Below are 14,317 nucleotides of genomic sequence, written 5' to 3' on the forward strand. Positions count from 1 at the left end.
GGGGACCAGGCTGTAAGCCCTGCCGACACCCAAGCACACAGGGCTCTTTGCTGGAGGGTCCCATTGTCCCCTCATTGTACATGTCAGGCCACCTCACAGTTCCCTGAGGCCTTGGGGCGAGTTCCCTGCAGACTCACAGCCAAGGACATGGTCAGTCCCTCACTTTGGACAAATTTAACCCTGCATCTTCCTCTGGCTGGATTTCATAGCTGGGAGAACGTTCTGGTGGTGATGAGGCCATGCATTTCAGCTGTGCACCGTCTTAACTACCGAAGCAATTTTTTAGAAAAATGCCTTTGCATTCTGCTTATAGTCAGTGCCCTATGCCCTTATTTATAATCTCTAAAAGGACATCAGTGGTTCTGTGAGTGCTGGGGAGAGAGTACCCCATCCTCCCTGGAAAGATGGCCAGGCTGATCATCATTTCTATGAAATTCCTTCAGTGCAGAGGGTTAACTAGCTTGCTGAAGTGTGAGCTTCGGAGTAACAGCTGACCACCCCGTTAGTGGGGGTGTCCTACTTGTTTTGAGCCATCTTCGTCTTGTGCCCTAATCTGGTTGTTAAATTGGTCAAGCTTGGCCCAGATCCTAGTAGCTAAAATAATGTCTTCTTTCTCGTCTCAAGTTATGGCCCTCCTGAGCGGTTCTCACCCCCGTCACGAAAGCTTTAGTATCGCAGGGGGAACAACCCCAGAGGCGTTCTGATATTTACAGCACAGGTGACAATATCAGGATGTAAAGACGCAGTTCATGTCTTTTCCAAAGCCGTCACTTTCTCTTCTGCGCCACACTACTTCGTATTCTGTTCTTTCTCCTCATGCATTTTCATTCTGTCCGATTGCCTATAATGTAGGCCCATTCTTTCATACTGAATGTTAGAAATTTGGGTGAATAAGTTAATTTATATCTTTTTTTAAAAATTAGATTCCACATATAAGTGATATCATATGGTATTTGTCTTTCACTGTCTGACTTCACTTAGTGTGATCATCTCTAGGTCCAACCATGTTGCTGCTGATGGGGGGAGGGATAGATCAGGAGGTTGGGATGAACACACACACACACTACTATAGATAAGATATATAACCAGCAATATATCCCTGTGGTGTGTCTAGCACAGGGAACTCTACTCAGTACTCTGCGATAACCTATATGAGAAAAGAATCTAAAAAAGAATGAATATACGTATATGTATCACCGAATCACTTTGCCGTACACCTGAAACTCACACAACTTTGTAAATCAATTATACTTCCACTAAAATTAAAATTTGAAAAAAAAGAAATTCAGGTGAGATTGGGGTACTGTGTTTTGGCCAGGCGATGCAGGAATATGCAGATATCCCAAATCTGTCTTGACGCAGGCTCTGTCCCTCCCCGCGAGGGCCCTGAGAAAACTCTGTGTGCAGACGGGACCTCTGTGGACACAGCAACACTGTCGGCTCCAGCCCTGAACCCCAAAGAACTCTAGCAGGAGGGAATGGACTCTGCGTAAGCCAGACGGCCCGCCGTCACTTCCTCACCTGGCGGAAGGGGCGAGGGAGCTCTCTGGGGCCTCTAGTATAAGGACACTAATCCCATTCGTGAGGGCTCCACCCTCATCATGACCTCATCACCTCCCAAAGGCTCCACCTCCAAATAGCATCGCATTGGGAGTTAGCACTTCCACATATGAATTTGGGGAGCATGCAGACCTCCTGATCTTAGCCGTTTCTATATATGTTTTCCTTACAGGAGCCTTCTCTAAATCACTCTGAGCGTTAGAGAGGTCATCCAAACCTGGCTTTCTCACCCTTCCTTCCATATCCCAGTGTAATGATGTATCTGCTCAGTATTCTCCAGGACTGAGAACTCTCCAGCAACGGTGACTCTCAACATACCAGGAAGGAAGGTTTTAGGATCTTGACATTCCCCAGAATTTTGAGGACCACTCCGGTTACACAGTCTTCTTTGTAGAATTCAGCCAGTTGTAAATGAATGAAAACCTGAGGTGAGCCCTGATGCGTGGTGGATAATGGCACAGCCCTTAGGATTGGAGGTTGAGCAGATTATTAGGCAGAGCAAGAGAGAAATGGCTTCGTCCCACACAGTTGTCTTACGATAAGCGCCCTGTGCACAGACATGCCACAGAGCCTGGGCCTTCGGGATCTCGCTAGAGTAGTTAGAACTGGAGCAGCAAAGGGAGAATCCCGTTTACGAACTCACTCAGATGCATTCCAAGTGGAAGTCTACAGGAGGGGCGTGCGTGGTCATAACAAACGCTGTTACCATTAATTCCAGCCGGCTTTATCTATGGGAGGCCTCTCTCTCCCTCTCTCTTTTTTTTTTTCAGTGTACCTATTTGATTTTTTGGGGGGTGTGGTGGGGTGGGCTTGCATGTGGGATCTTAGTTCCCCAACCAGGGATTGAACCCGGGCCTACGGCAGTGGAAGCGCGGAGTCCTAACCACTGGACCACCAGGGAAGCCCCAGGAGGCATCTCTTAATTACAGAACTTTGAAACTGCATAAAGAACACTGTTTTAAAAACGCTTAGTCTTCCAAAGTGTAAGAAAGTGAAAGGGAATTAAGCTCTAGCAGGGATTCACTGTGTTGGTTGTTCACATTTGTGAATGTGCTGGATTTAGCACAGCTCCATCTCAGAATGCATTTTTTCTTTGCTTTGGAAAAAAATGCAGTTGAGGGTTAAGACAACCTCTTATCTTAAAAGGCAATCCACTCATTACAAAATGACATTTTACTGTGCTGTATACCTGAAACTAACACAACATTGTAAATCAACTATACTCCAATAAAATTTTTTTTTTAAAATGACATTTTATCAAAGCTCCATGATATCATATATCTTCCGGGTAGCATGAGAACATGATTCAATATTTGCTCACGATAATTACGAATTATTACGTGCAGAGTATGTGAATTGCTAATCTTCCTTTGTCTTAGAAGCGAACCTTTAGTTGTAGACATCTGGCTACGAGATATTCAGCTACTTAGACTGAAACTAATACATCAGCAGCAACAAAAATTTCTTTTGTAAATTTGGGAAAACACTAAAATGTTAACTTTTATAAAACATTGATAGTCATAGACATTTCAACATATGAATACAAGGTGATGTGTATGCGTATGTGTGTAACCTATTTATGAACTGAGATACGTATTTTGCAATACTGCTGGTCACTATATGTATGTATTTGTCATCCTATATAGGTATGTATATGGTATATAGTGTATATAGTGTGTGCATTTATGTATTTAGTGTACCGAAAGTGCATTTTTGTTTTTCAGTTATTTCAGAATTCAGTGAGAAGTTATTATATGATGAAGAAAAGTGTACCTTTCAGTTGTTCATAAATGAAGAATCTTATAATCAGGGCAAAGATAGCAGTATACAGCTCAGAGTGATCAAACATGTTATGAACAGGTGTATTATATAATTTCAAAATCTCTAGGTGTTCACAAATTTTAACCCTGCAGACAGCCAAAAAAGAGAGCTTTCTAACAGTGGTCAGAAGACCAGGACGAGAGTTAATAGTGGTTAATGGTTTGGTGTTTCGTTTTCTATATTTGGTCTTTTAAAACTAATTACCATCAACAGACAAATGGATAAACAAAGTGTGCTCTATCCATGCAACAGAGTATGATTCAGCCTTAAAAAGCAAGGACAGCGTGACACACACTACGACACAGATGAACCTTGACATTGTGTCAGTGACATAAGTCAGATGCAGAAGGGCAAATACTGCGTGATTCCACTTGTGAGAGGCACCCACAGTCGTCAGATTCCTAGAGACAGAAAGGAGAATGCTGGGTGCCAGGGGCTGGGGGAGAAGAAAATGAGGGGTTGTTAAACAGGGACAGAATTTCCGTTTTGCAAGATGAAGAGTTCTGGAGATGGGGAGGGGGGCGATCGTTTTCAACAAGATGAATGTACTTAATGCCCCTGAAATGTACCCTTAAAAATGGTGAAGACGGTGAATTTCGTTATGTGGATTTTATCACAGTCAAAAATAATTTTCAGCTTACCCAGTGCGTCATGAATATTCAAATAACGCCACCGCGTATAAAATGAAATAGAATCCTCCCTGCCTGCACACGTGGCCCCAGCCCCCTTCCTAGGCGGTCTCTACAGCCTGCTGTTAGCTGGACAGTTCTCCTCACCTTTGTCTCGGAATGGATTTGGCGCCCCGCAGAGCTGGGCTGTGACCCCCGCCCCATCATTCACTGGCTGCATGTCCTCCAGCAGATAATGTCACCTCTCAGCCTCACTTTGCTCATCTGTAAAATGGGCACGGTAACAGCCTGCGATGTTGGTTGTTAGAAGTAGGTAGCAAGCTGTATAAAACGGGCACCTCCAGGCTAACAGTTTGATGCCGTGTGAGGGGTGTGAGTTGATTTTGCTGCTTTTTGCCGTTGCTGCCTCATTCTGAAGTCTTCCGCTCTTGCTGGTCCAACTGGGGTTGAATTTGTATTTTTCTGCTGCTCTGAACTCCAGCAGCAGGCTCCCTTTCAGCTGCCTTGCCTGGTTGGGTCTTTAAGCCATGGCAGGACCGTTGGTACCTTTGCTTGAGAAATTCCCCAGCTTCTGGACTGGGCTGGCAGGGGTCTCATCTCATGACAGACGCAGTCACATCTGTGCCGTTAAATCAGCCGGAGCCCAGCCAGGGCACCTGCCTTTTCTGTTTCTGTATCTCAAGGTGAACACTATGCCTTTGCCGAGGTACCCAGTGCAGGTTGAGGCAGCCAGAGATTGACCCTGACGGTCAGCGGCGGGGGAAATGCTTTTCAGGAACTCAAACAGGATGGGCTGTCACATGCTTTTCAGACTCTGGTTTTTACAGTTTTCGTGGACCATTTTGCTTTGTGCCGATGCTCTCAGAGTCTGTCCCTCTTGTATCTAATTGGAAAGCAATGCAGAGACATTTCCAGGCAGACGTAGAGAAGAGCCATCAGGTGTGGGCACAGAAACAGGGTGGGGTTTTAGACATGCCGGGAGCCCTCTTATGGTATGGGAACGGAGACCTACACAGACAGGGCGACAGCATGGGCATGGCGGGGGCGGGGTCCCATCTGGGTTCCTTGCTTGCTGCCCTCCCTCCTGTGTCTTGCTGCATCAGCTGGACTAAGGAGCAAGGGAAGAAGTGAGTGAGAGCCATGAGAGTCTTCAAACATCCAGAACTGACTATCTCCCCAACCGTTCTGAAGATTTCAAATGTCAACAGAGAGGCTGGGCGAGACTTACTTTTTTAAAGATACCTTTCTTTATTTATACTCAGTACAGTTCCTTTAACTGTACTGGGTGTACCTGAGCATCCTGAAAAAGTCACAGACCAGAGTACCACCCAGGGTTGCGCAGTCAATAAAAACCGGGGTTCGCTAAATAAATAAGACATGAATACTTATATTAGAAAAAACACAAGCAATCTGAATAGGTATTTAAATCTATAGAAACAGCTGTTTAAACACATATTCAGTTGGGGTTTTTGCTGCCCTAATGTCAGACTATTTATAGTGAATATTTATATTAGAATATTTATTTATGAATATTTATATTAGAAAAAATGAATATTTATATTTGAATATTTATATTAGAAAAAACAAAAGCAATCTGAATAGGTATTTAAATCTATAGAAACAGCTGTTGAAACACATATTCAGTTGGGGTTTTTGCTGCCCTAATGTCAGACTATTTATAGTGAATATTTATATTAGAGTATTTATTTATGAATATTTATATTAGAAAAAATGAATATTTATATTTGAATATTTATATTAGAAAAAACAAAAGCAATCTGAATAGGTATTTAAATCTATAGAAACAGCTGTTTAAACACATATTCATTTGGGGTTTTTGCTGCCCTCATGTCAGACTATTTTCTTCATTAAAATAGGACATTTATTAGGTAGCACTTTGTTAACCACATTTCATTGATGATATACATAGCTTGGGTTGAACAAAAATGGCATTTCTTCTAAACAAAGTGTGGTTTGCAATGTAGGTTTTTTCTCTGTTTCCAATAAGCCTTTTCCGCATCAAGCAAATAGATCGGGGACATTTTGGTTGCTGTGGTAAAGTTTCCGTCATGTACGTGCAGTGTTAATTTTCTTTTAATGAACAAATTTAATGTAATTACATCTTTAGCTATGAAAATGTTCTTTTGTCTCTCTGCTTCATAATAATTCTGTTTTAGGAATAGCTGCATTCTCAAAAAAGTTTTTTTTCTTGCTTTTTTGCCAAATTAAGGTTGTTCAGAAAAATAATTTAGTTTTTTCAGGGGGGACATTACGCTGTTTTTCAGAAGTTAATGTGCTATACTCTTAATATCTTGGAGCACTTTTATTTAACTTTTAAGTACTTTTATCAACTAACTCTTTTAACAGTTTGAAACATCTTTAGAAACACTTTGTACTAATCCATGTTTGTGGGGAAAAAATAAATTCTGGTTACTTCAGACAATAATAATTCAAATGCAGTGGGATTGTAAGTGGCTATTGAGAAACATAAAATTTGAAACATTCTTTATTGGACTAGGTTATATTTCTCACATTAGCCTTAATAATATCTACCCCAGACACATTTTGGACCTGTAACTAATGATACACGGTCCCAGTGAGCGAACCAAAACCATTTGGCAATTCAGAAATTAATATAGATATTAATAATTATTAGTGGACTTTTGCCCTATTGGATTTCAATTTAAAAGTTTTACACGTAAACTAACCCTCTCACTGAACAACACAGAAAATTGGAATGCTTTTTTTTTTTCTCCAAAGAGCACACATATGTACAATGGGTCCTTACTACAGCAACATCCTGGCATGGAGAGAATTCAAACTCTTAAACCCCAAATGTTTTCTCCTTTACTGTGCTCTTTGACAGCTAACGGCCCCTGTCTGTGTCCAGAGAGCAAAGTTGAAGTACCATTCACTGCCCTCTCTTTCTGACACTTCCTGTTCCGTTAGTTACCGAGGTCTACTGATTGCATCTCAGTGCAGTTCTGTTCTCCTCTGCTGCCTGTGCCTGACCTACTCTGGGTACCGGCATCTTTGTAGGGTCGTGGCCTTTATCTTCACGTCCACTCCAGCCTGTGCCAATCCATCCACCACGGAATAGCAGAATGACCATCTCAGTGGAAATCAAACCTGCCTGTCACCCCCTAATTAAAACCTTTACTGTCTCTCCATCACTTCTGGATAAAAATGAACGTCTTTCGTGTGCTGACAGTGTCTTCCATGTCTGACCCCTGCTCTTTCTTACACTTTTCTCCACCCTATAGTGAGAGATCTGCGTGGAAAAACAAAAACAGATTCCAGGGCACACAGTCATAGGAGTGCTGTGCATTCAGCTGTTGACACAAGCATAGAAATAAGAAAAACCTGGAGAGAAACACAGGACCTGAGTGGTTCTCTGAATAGTTGGTTTGTATGTTTTTTCTTATGTACACTTAGAATATAAGTAAATACAGAATGAAGCAAAATTTATTAGAAAATAAATCATATTTGATTTTTGTGTACAGTAAAAGCATAGTAGCCCAAAGTAGGTCTCTGAGTAGCTGGATTTTGGGCTGAAACTTACTTAAGATTCACACAGAGTCTGAGTTTCACACCATTTAATCTCTTTCACACGTGTCTGCCATAAGAACATTTATTTCTCTTCTGGTATCTTCAACTTTCAATTGTAAAACAAAAATTCATTTTTCACATGGTGGGTGAGCTGAGCCATATGTCTTTACTTTTTATTTCATTTATTTTTGCTTTGGGAGTGAGCTTGGTCTTTTTTTCATTAACTTTCATTGGAGTATAGTTGCTTTACAGAGTTGTGTTACTTTCTGCTATACAGCAAAGTGAATCAGTCATACATACACCTATAGCCCCTCTTTTTTTAGATTCTTTTCCCATAGAGCCCATGACAGAGTATCGAGTGGAGTTCCCTGTGCTATACAGTAGGTCCTTATTAGTTATCTGTTTTATATATAGTAGTGTATATATGTCAATCCCAATCTCCCAATTCATCCCACCCCACCCCCTTTCCCCCTTGGTATCCATGCATTTGTTTTCTACATCTGTGATCTATTTCTGCTTTGCAAATGAGTTCATCGGTACCATTTTTCTAGACTCCACCTATAAGTGATATTATACAGTATTTGTCTTTATCTTTTTGACTTACTTCACACTGTATGACAGTCTCTAGGTCCATCCATGTCACTGCAAATGGCATTATTTCGTTCCTTTTTATGGCTGAGTAATATTCCATTCTATATGTGTACCACATCTTCTTTATCCATTCCTCTGTCAGTGGACATTTAGGCTGCTTCCATGTCCTGGCTATTGTAGATAGTGCTGCAGTGAACATTAGGGTGCATGCATCCTTTTGAAATATGGTTTTCTCCAGATATATGCCCAGGAGTGGGATTGCTGGGTCATATGGTAGCTCTATTTTTAGTTTTTTAAGGAACCTCCATACAGTTCTCCATAGTGGCTGTACCAGTTTACATTCCCACCAACAGTGTAGGAGGGTTCCCTTTTCTCCACACCATCTCCAGCACTTATTGTTTGTAGATTTTTTGATGATGGCCAATCTGACCCGTGTGAGGTGATACCTCATTGTAGTTTTGATTTGCATTTCTCTAATAATTAGTGATGTTGAGCATCTTTTCATGTGCCTCTTGACCATCCATATGTCTTCTTCGGAGAAATATCTATTTAGGTCTTCCGCCCATTGTTTGATTGGGTTGTTTGTTTGTTTGTTTGTTTGATATTGAGCTGCATGAGCTGTTTGTATATTTTGGAGATTGATCCCTTGTCAGTTGCTTTGTTTGCAAATATTTTCTCCCATTCTGAGGGTTGTCGTTTTGTTTTATTTATGGTCTCCTTTACTGTGCAAAAGCTTTAAAGTTTCATTAGGTCCCATCTGTTTATTTTTGTTTTTATTTTCATTACTCTAGGAGATGGATCAAAAAAGATCTTGCTGTGATTTATGTCAAAGAGTATTCTGCCTATGTTTTCCTCTAAGAGTTTCATAGTATCTGGCCTTACATTTAAGTCTTTAATCCATTTTGAGTTTATTTTTGTGTATGGTGTTAGGGAGTGTTCTAATTTCATTCTCTTACATGTAGCTGTCCAGTTTTCCCAGCACCACTTATTGAAGAGGCTGTCTTTTCTCCACTCTATATTCTTGCCTCCTTTATCAAAGATAAGGTGACCATATGTGCGTGTGTTTATCTCTGGGCTTTCTCTCCTGTTCCATTGATCTATATTTCTGATTTTGTGCCAGTACCATACTGTCTTGATGACTGTGTAGCTTTGTAGTATAGCCTGAAGTCAGGGAGCCTGATTCTTCCAGCTCCATTCTTCTTTCTCAAGATTGCTTTGGCTATTCAGGGTCTTTTGTGTTTCCATACAAATTGTAAAATTTTTTGTTCTAGTTCTGTGAAAGATGCCATTGGTAGTTTGATAGGGATTGCATTGAATCTGTAGATTGCTTTGGGTAGTATAGTCATTTTCACAATATTGATTCTTCCAATCCAGGAGCATGGTATATCTCTCCATCTGTTGTGTCATCTTTCATTTCTTTCATCAGTATCTTATAGTTTTCTGAGTACAGGTCTTTTGCCTCCTTAGGTAGGTTTATTCCTAGGTATTTTATTCTTTTTGATGAGATGGTGAATGGGATTGTTTCCTTAATCTCTCTTTCTGATCTTTCATTGTAAGTGTATAGGAATGCAAGAGATTTCTGTGTATTAATTTTGTGTCCTGCAACTTTACCAGATTCTTTGATGAGCTCTAGTAGTTTTCTGGTGGCATCTTTAGGATTTTCTATGTCGAGCATCATGTCATCTGCACACAGTGACAGTTGTACGTCTTCTGTTCCAATTTGGATTCCCTTTATTCCTTTTTCTTCTCTGATTGCCATGGCTAGGACTTCCAAAACTATGTTAAATAAAAGTTGAGCAATGTATCTTTAAATTACTTGTATAAATTCCTCCTACTCATTAATAATGAAACATCTTCTTTTTTTAATTAATTAATTAATTAATTTATTTATTTATTTATGGCTGTGTTGGGTCTTTGTTTCTGTGCGAGGGGTTTCTCTAGTTGCGGCAAGTGGGGGCCACTCTTCATCGTGGTGCGCGGGCCTCTCACTATCGCAGCCTCTCTTGTTGCGGAGCACAGGCTCCAGACGCGCAGGCTCAGTAATTGTGGCTCACGGGCCTATTTGCTCCGTGGCATGTGGGATCTTCCCAGACCAGGGCTCAAACCTGTGTCCCCTGCATTGGCAGGCAGATTCTCGACCACTGCGCCACCAGGGAAGCCCGAAACATCTTCTTAAAATACATTCAGCATGACCTTCTGAGCCACCAGCATGGAAAGCTTTTTTCAGGTCCTCATCAGCACAGCTGAACTTCCCATCTTAAGCTACTGCACTTTGTATTAGTTGTCTACTGCTGTGTAACAAACAATCCCCAAGCTTGGCAGCTTAAAGTGACACACATTTGTTATCTCACCGTCTCAATGGGTCAGGATTCCAGGCACAGCTTAGCTGGCTCCTCTCCTTGGATCAGGGTACCAGCCTGGATGGTGGTCTCATCCACTGGTTCAACAGAGGCAAGCTCTGTTTCCAGGCTCACTCAGATCCTTGTGAGTAGGGTTCAGTTCCTCGTAGGCTGGTGGCCTGAGAGTCTCATGTCCTTGCTGGCTCTTGGCTGGAGGCCTTCCTCAGTTCCTCGTCATGGGGTTCTCTCCAATGTGGCAACTCAGCTGATCAAAATCCAGCAAGAAGTAGAGTCTGCTGGAAAGACAGAGGTCATAGTTGTTTGCAGCCTCATCACAGAAGTGATGTCACATCACTGTCTTCATCTTCTGTTAGTCAGAACCAAGTTGCAAAGTCCAGCCACACTCATGGGGAGGGGATTATGCAAGATGTGAGTACCAGGAGGGGTATCACCAGGCCATCTTTTAGTTGGCCTCCCACATCTTCATTTAAAGCTGTGTGACTGTACTTATTAGAGTCTACACAAAATTATAATAACGCTGCTGATAACTGCAGCTAACAAGTACTGGCACCTATGAGTCCCTTACTGAATCATAGTGCTAAGTATATCATGTTATCCTCACAATAATCCCCATTTTACAGAAGAAAATGATGGCAAAGAGGCTAAGTAAATGTCCTGTGGTTTCACCACTATGAAGCAGGGGAACCAGAACTGAAACTCATCTGCAGAAACCACATCTGTCACTTATTTTCGTGGGTTCTGTACTCATGGAATACCTCATTTGGCCACTTGGAGCCTTGCAGGATGATTCTGTGGCTCATTCAACCATGAAACCATCACAAGACCATCATGGTCTTTCAGCCAATTTCTACCTCATAAGCGTTTGTTGAAACAGATTTGGTTGAATTGTCAGTGGATGGCTTTTAGCTGCAATGGTATCGAAAGACAAAAATACTCCTAGCAAGTTACATTTGTCTAGTACTTTATCATTTTGGAAACCCTTTATTTCTTTTTCTTTTTCTTGGAAGGAGGGGAAGGGGATATTTTTTTCCCAGCTCAGTTGAAGTATAGTTGACAAATAAAATTGCGTATATTTAAATATGGTGAATTGATATACATATACGTTATGAAGTGATTACCACTGTCAAGTTAGTTAACACATTCGTCACCTCACACATTTAAGACTTTTTTTTATGGATAGAGTGCTTAAGATCTACTGTTTAAGCAGATTTCAAGTATACAATACAGTGTTATTAATTATAGTTACCTCGCTGCACATTACTTCCCAGAACTTATTCATCTTATAACTGGAAGCTTATACCCTTTGAGCAATACCTCCCCATTTCTTCTGTGCCACTGCCCCCCGTCTGCCCAGGGCAACCACAGTTATACTGTCTGTTTCTATGAGTTCAGCTTTCTTTTTTTAGATTCTACGTATGAGTGAGATGACGCGGTATGTGTGCTTCTGTTATTGGCTTATTTCCCTTAGGATAACGTCCTCCAGGTTCATCCTTATTGTCACAAGTGGCAGGATTTCTTTCTTTTCAAGGCTGAGTAACTTTCCATTATGTCACATTGTCTTTATCCCTTCATCCGTGCGTGGACACTAAGGTTGTCTCTGTATGTTGACTATTGTGAATAATGCTGCAACGAACATGGGAGTGCGGAGATCTTGATTTCATGGAGACCCTTTCTTTCCATCTCTTTATGGGAGGCGGGCTCTGTGTCATCAACTGAAAGTTGTCTGCACTGAAAAAAAAAGCAGGCATTTAGTTGACTGCCCGACGGCAGAGATGGCATCTTGGTGAAATGTGGATGAGTCATCCACACAAGGAGGTGATGCTCACGACCCAGGCCTCGTAGCAGCTGGCCTGAGCTGATACGAGACCCTTGACTCTTCATTCTGCCCTCATGCCTCTACTCCCCGACAAAGACAGGCCACCAAAGAGAGCACGGGGGAGACGGTTAGGAATGAGAGAGTGAGTACTATAAGAGCACATTGAATGGTCACATTTCCCTGGTTCGTTATCTTTAGACAAAGGGCGCCGAGTTTGCCTTTGTGAAAAGATCCTTGAGGCAGAGAGGTGAGAGGGGAGACTGAAAGTAGGTCAGGAGAGAAAGGTATGGCTCCAAGTTATCCACGCATTGGGGGTGAGGATCCTTTGATCTGGACTCAGAAAGGCAACTGGCAAGATGACTGTTCGGAGAGCAGAACATCTGACGAAAAGGCGCGGTGGGGAGAGATGTTCCACATGGACCAGAGACAGATAAGTCACAGGTGAGGCAAGACGAGAAGGAATGCTCGGAGCCTAAGGTCCTCTTTGAAGAGCCTCTTTGAGCTTGTTGCCCACATGCCCAGGAATGCAAGGGCTTCTGTGACCCGCGGGGGCACGTGATGGCCGAGGAATGTGATCTGTTAGCATTGAAGATGTACTCGTGGGTGCAAAGGAGAAAGTCTGTTGCTCAGATGGGCTGGAGCTTCCGAATCCCTCCACAGAAGCCGAGCTGCCCGCCTACGACAGCAAAGGGAGTGAGTCATCCCTGTGTACATACAGGAGCGAAGGTTTCGCCGATGATTTTGCAGATGATGAAGAGGGTGATGGGCCGGCGGTGACTCGGTGGTTCTGCACTGAGGGTGACTTTATGCCCCAGGGGACGTGAGGCAGCGTCGGGAGACTTTTTGGTGTCACAGGTCAGGGTGGGAGGGTGCGCTGCAGGCATCGAGTGGGTGGGTCCAGGGGTCCTGGCACAGCACGGCTCCCATGACAGAGAACCGTCCCGTTCCAAGTGGGTTCCAGGGATGAGGGCCTGGACATCTTTGGGGGCTGGGCTGTCCTTCCACATCCCACTCTAGGCGAGGGTCAGTGTTACGGAGAACAAGGAGGTACAGTGAAAGAAGAGGACCGCGTGAGGGTGGCTGGGTTGGCGTCCAGGTGTCCTCTGGAAGCAGCACCCGTGTTGTTTGATCCGACGAAACTCTCATGGGATTCCTGCTCCATGTGGCCATCATGCCTCCTGTGCAACCCCACAGCTCCTGTGGGGTCTGCATGTCCCAGACCCCTTCCCGCCCCCGATGCGTTCCTTTTTTTTTTTAAAGAGATTGGAGTTTATTTATTTATTTATTTATTTATTTTTGGCTGTTTTGGGTCTTCGTTTCTGTGCTAGGACTTTCTCTAGTTGCGGCAAGCGGGGGCCACTCTTCATCGCGGTGCGCGGGCCTCTCACTATCGCGGCCTCTCTTGTTGCGGAGCACAGGCTCCAGACGCGCAGGCTCAGCAGTTGTGGCTCACGGGCCCAGTTGCTCCGCGGCATGTGGGATCTTCCCAGACCAGGGCCCGAACCCGTGTCCCCTGCATTGGCAGGCGGACCCTCAACCACTGCGCCACCAGGGAAGCTCCCCCGATGCGTTCCTGATGCCATAGGTTCTGCTAAGGTTTCCTCTCGTTTCCCTAAGTGCTGAGTTCTCTCGAGGTGAGCGAAAGCTCAGGTATGTGCATCCCTCGGTCTGACCCCTTGTTCTGGCCCCGCGGACGTTTAACCCCACCCACGGGGATAGGCCTGAGGATGCTTCTGCCCGCAGCTGCTCAGATGCGGGCAGGTTCTGTCCCCCTCCTGAGCGTCCACTTGGCAGTTCCTATGGGCATCGGAGCGGGAGTTTCAGGTGTGTATCCACCCCCAGAGTCCTCCAGCCCGTTGTTCTTGAAAGGGGTGACGTGCCGGGGCAGGGGGGTGAGTGTGCGTTGGGATGACAGCCAGAGAAGGTGGATGGATTTCCCGCCGCTCCACTGCGTTTGCTGCCACCTCCTAGCACCCAGAGCCGCCCCAGGC

At 43.6% G+C, this 14,317-nt stretch overlaps 1 protein-coding gene across 8 annotated transcripts in view; it reads left to right on the forward strand.

Moving 5' to 3' along the window:
- STS (steroid sulfatase) overlaps nucleotides 1–14,317 on the forward strand; it is a 624,067-nt gene that overhangs the window by 81,989 nt on the left and 527,761 nt on the right. The gene's annotated exons all lie outside the window — the stretch shown is intronic.

The sequence above is a fragment of the Balaenoptera borealis genome, assembly GCF_965194805.1.
Source record: "Balaenoptera borealis genome assembly, chromosome: X".
Taxonomy (NCBI): domain Eukaryota; kingdom Metazoa; phylum Chordata; class Mammalia; order Artiodactyla; family Balaenopteridae; genus Balaenoptera; species Balaenoptera borealis.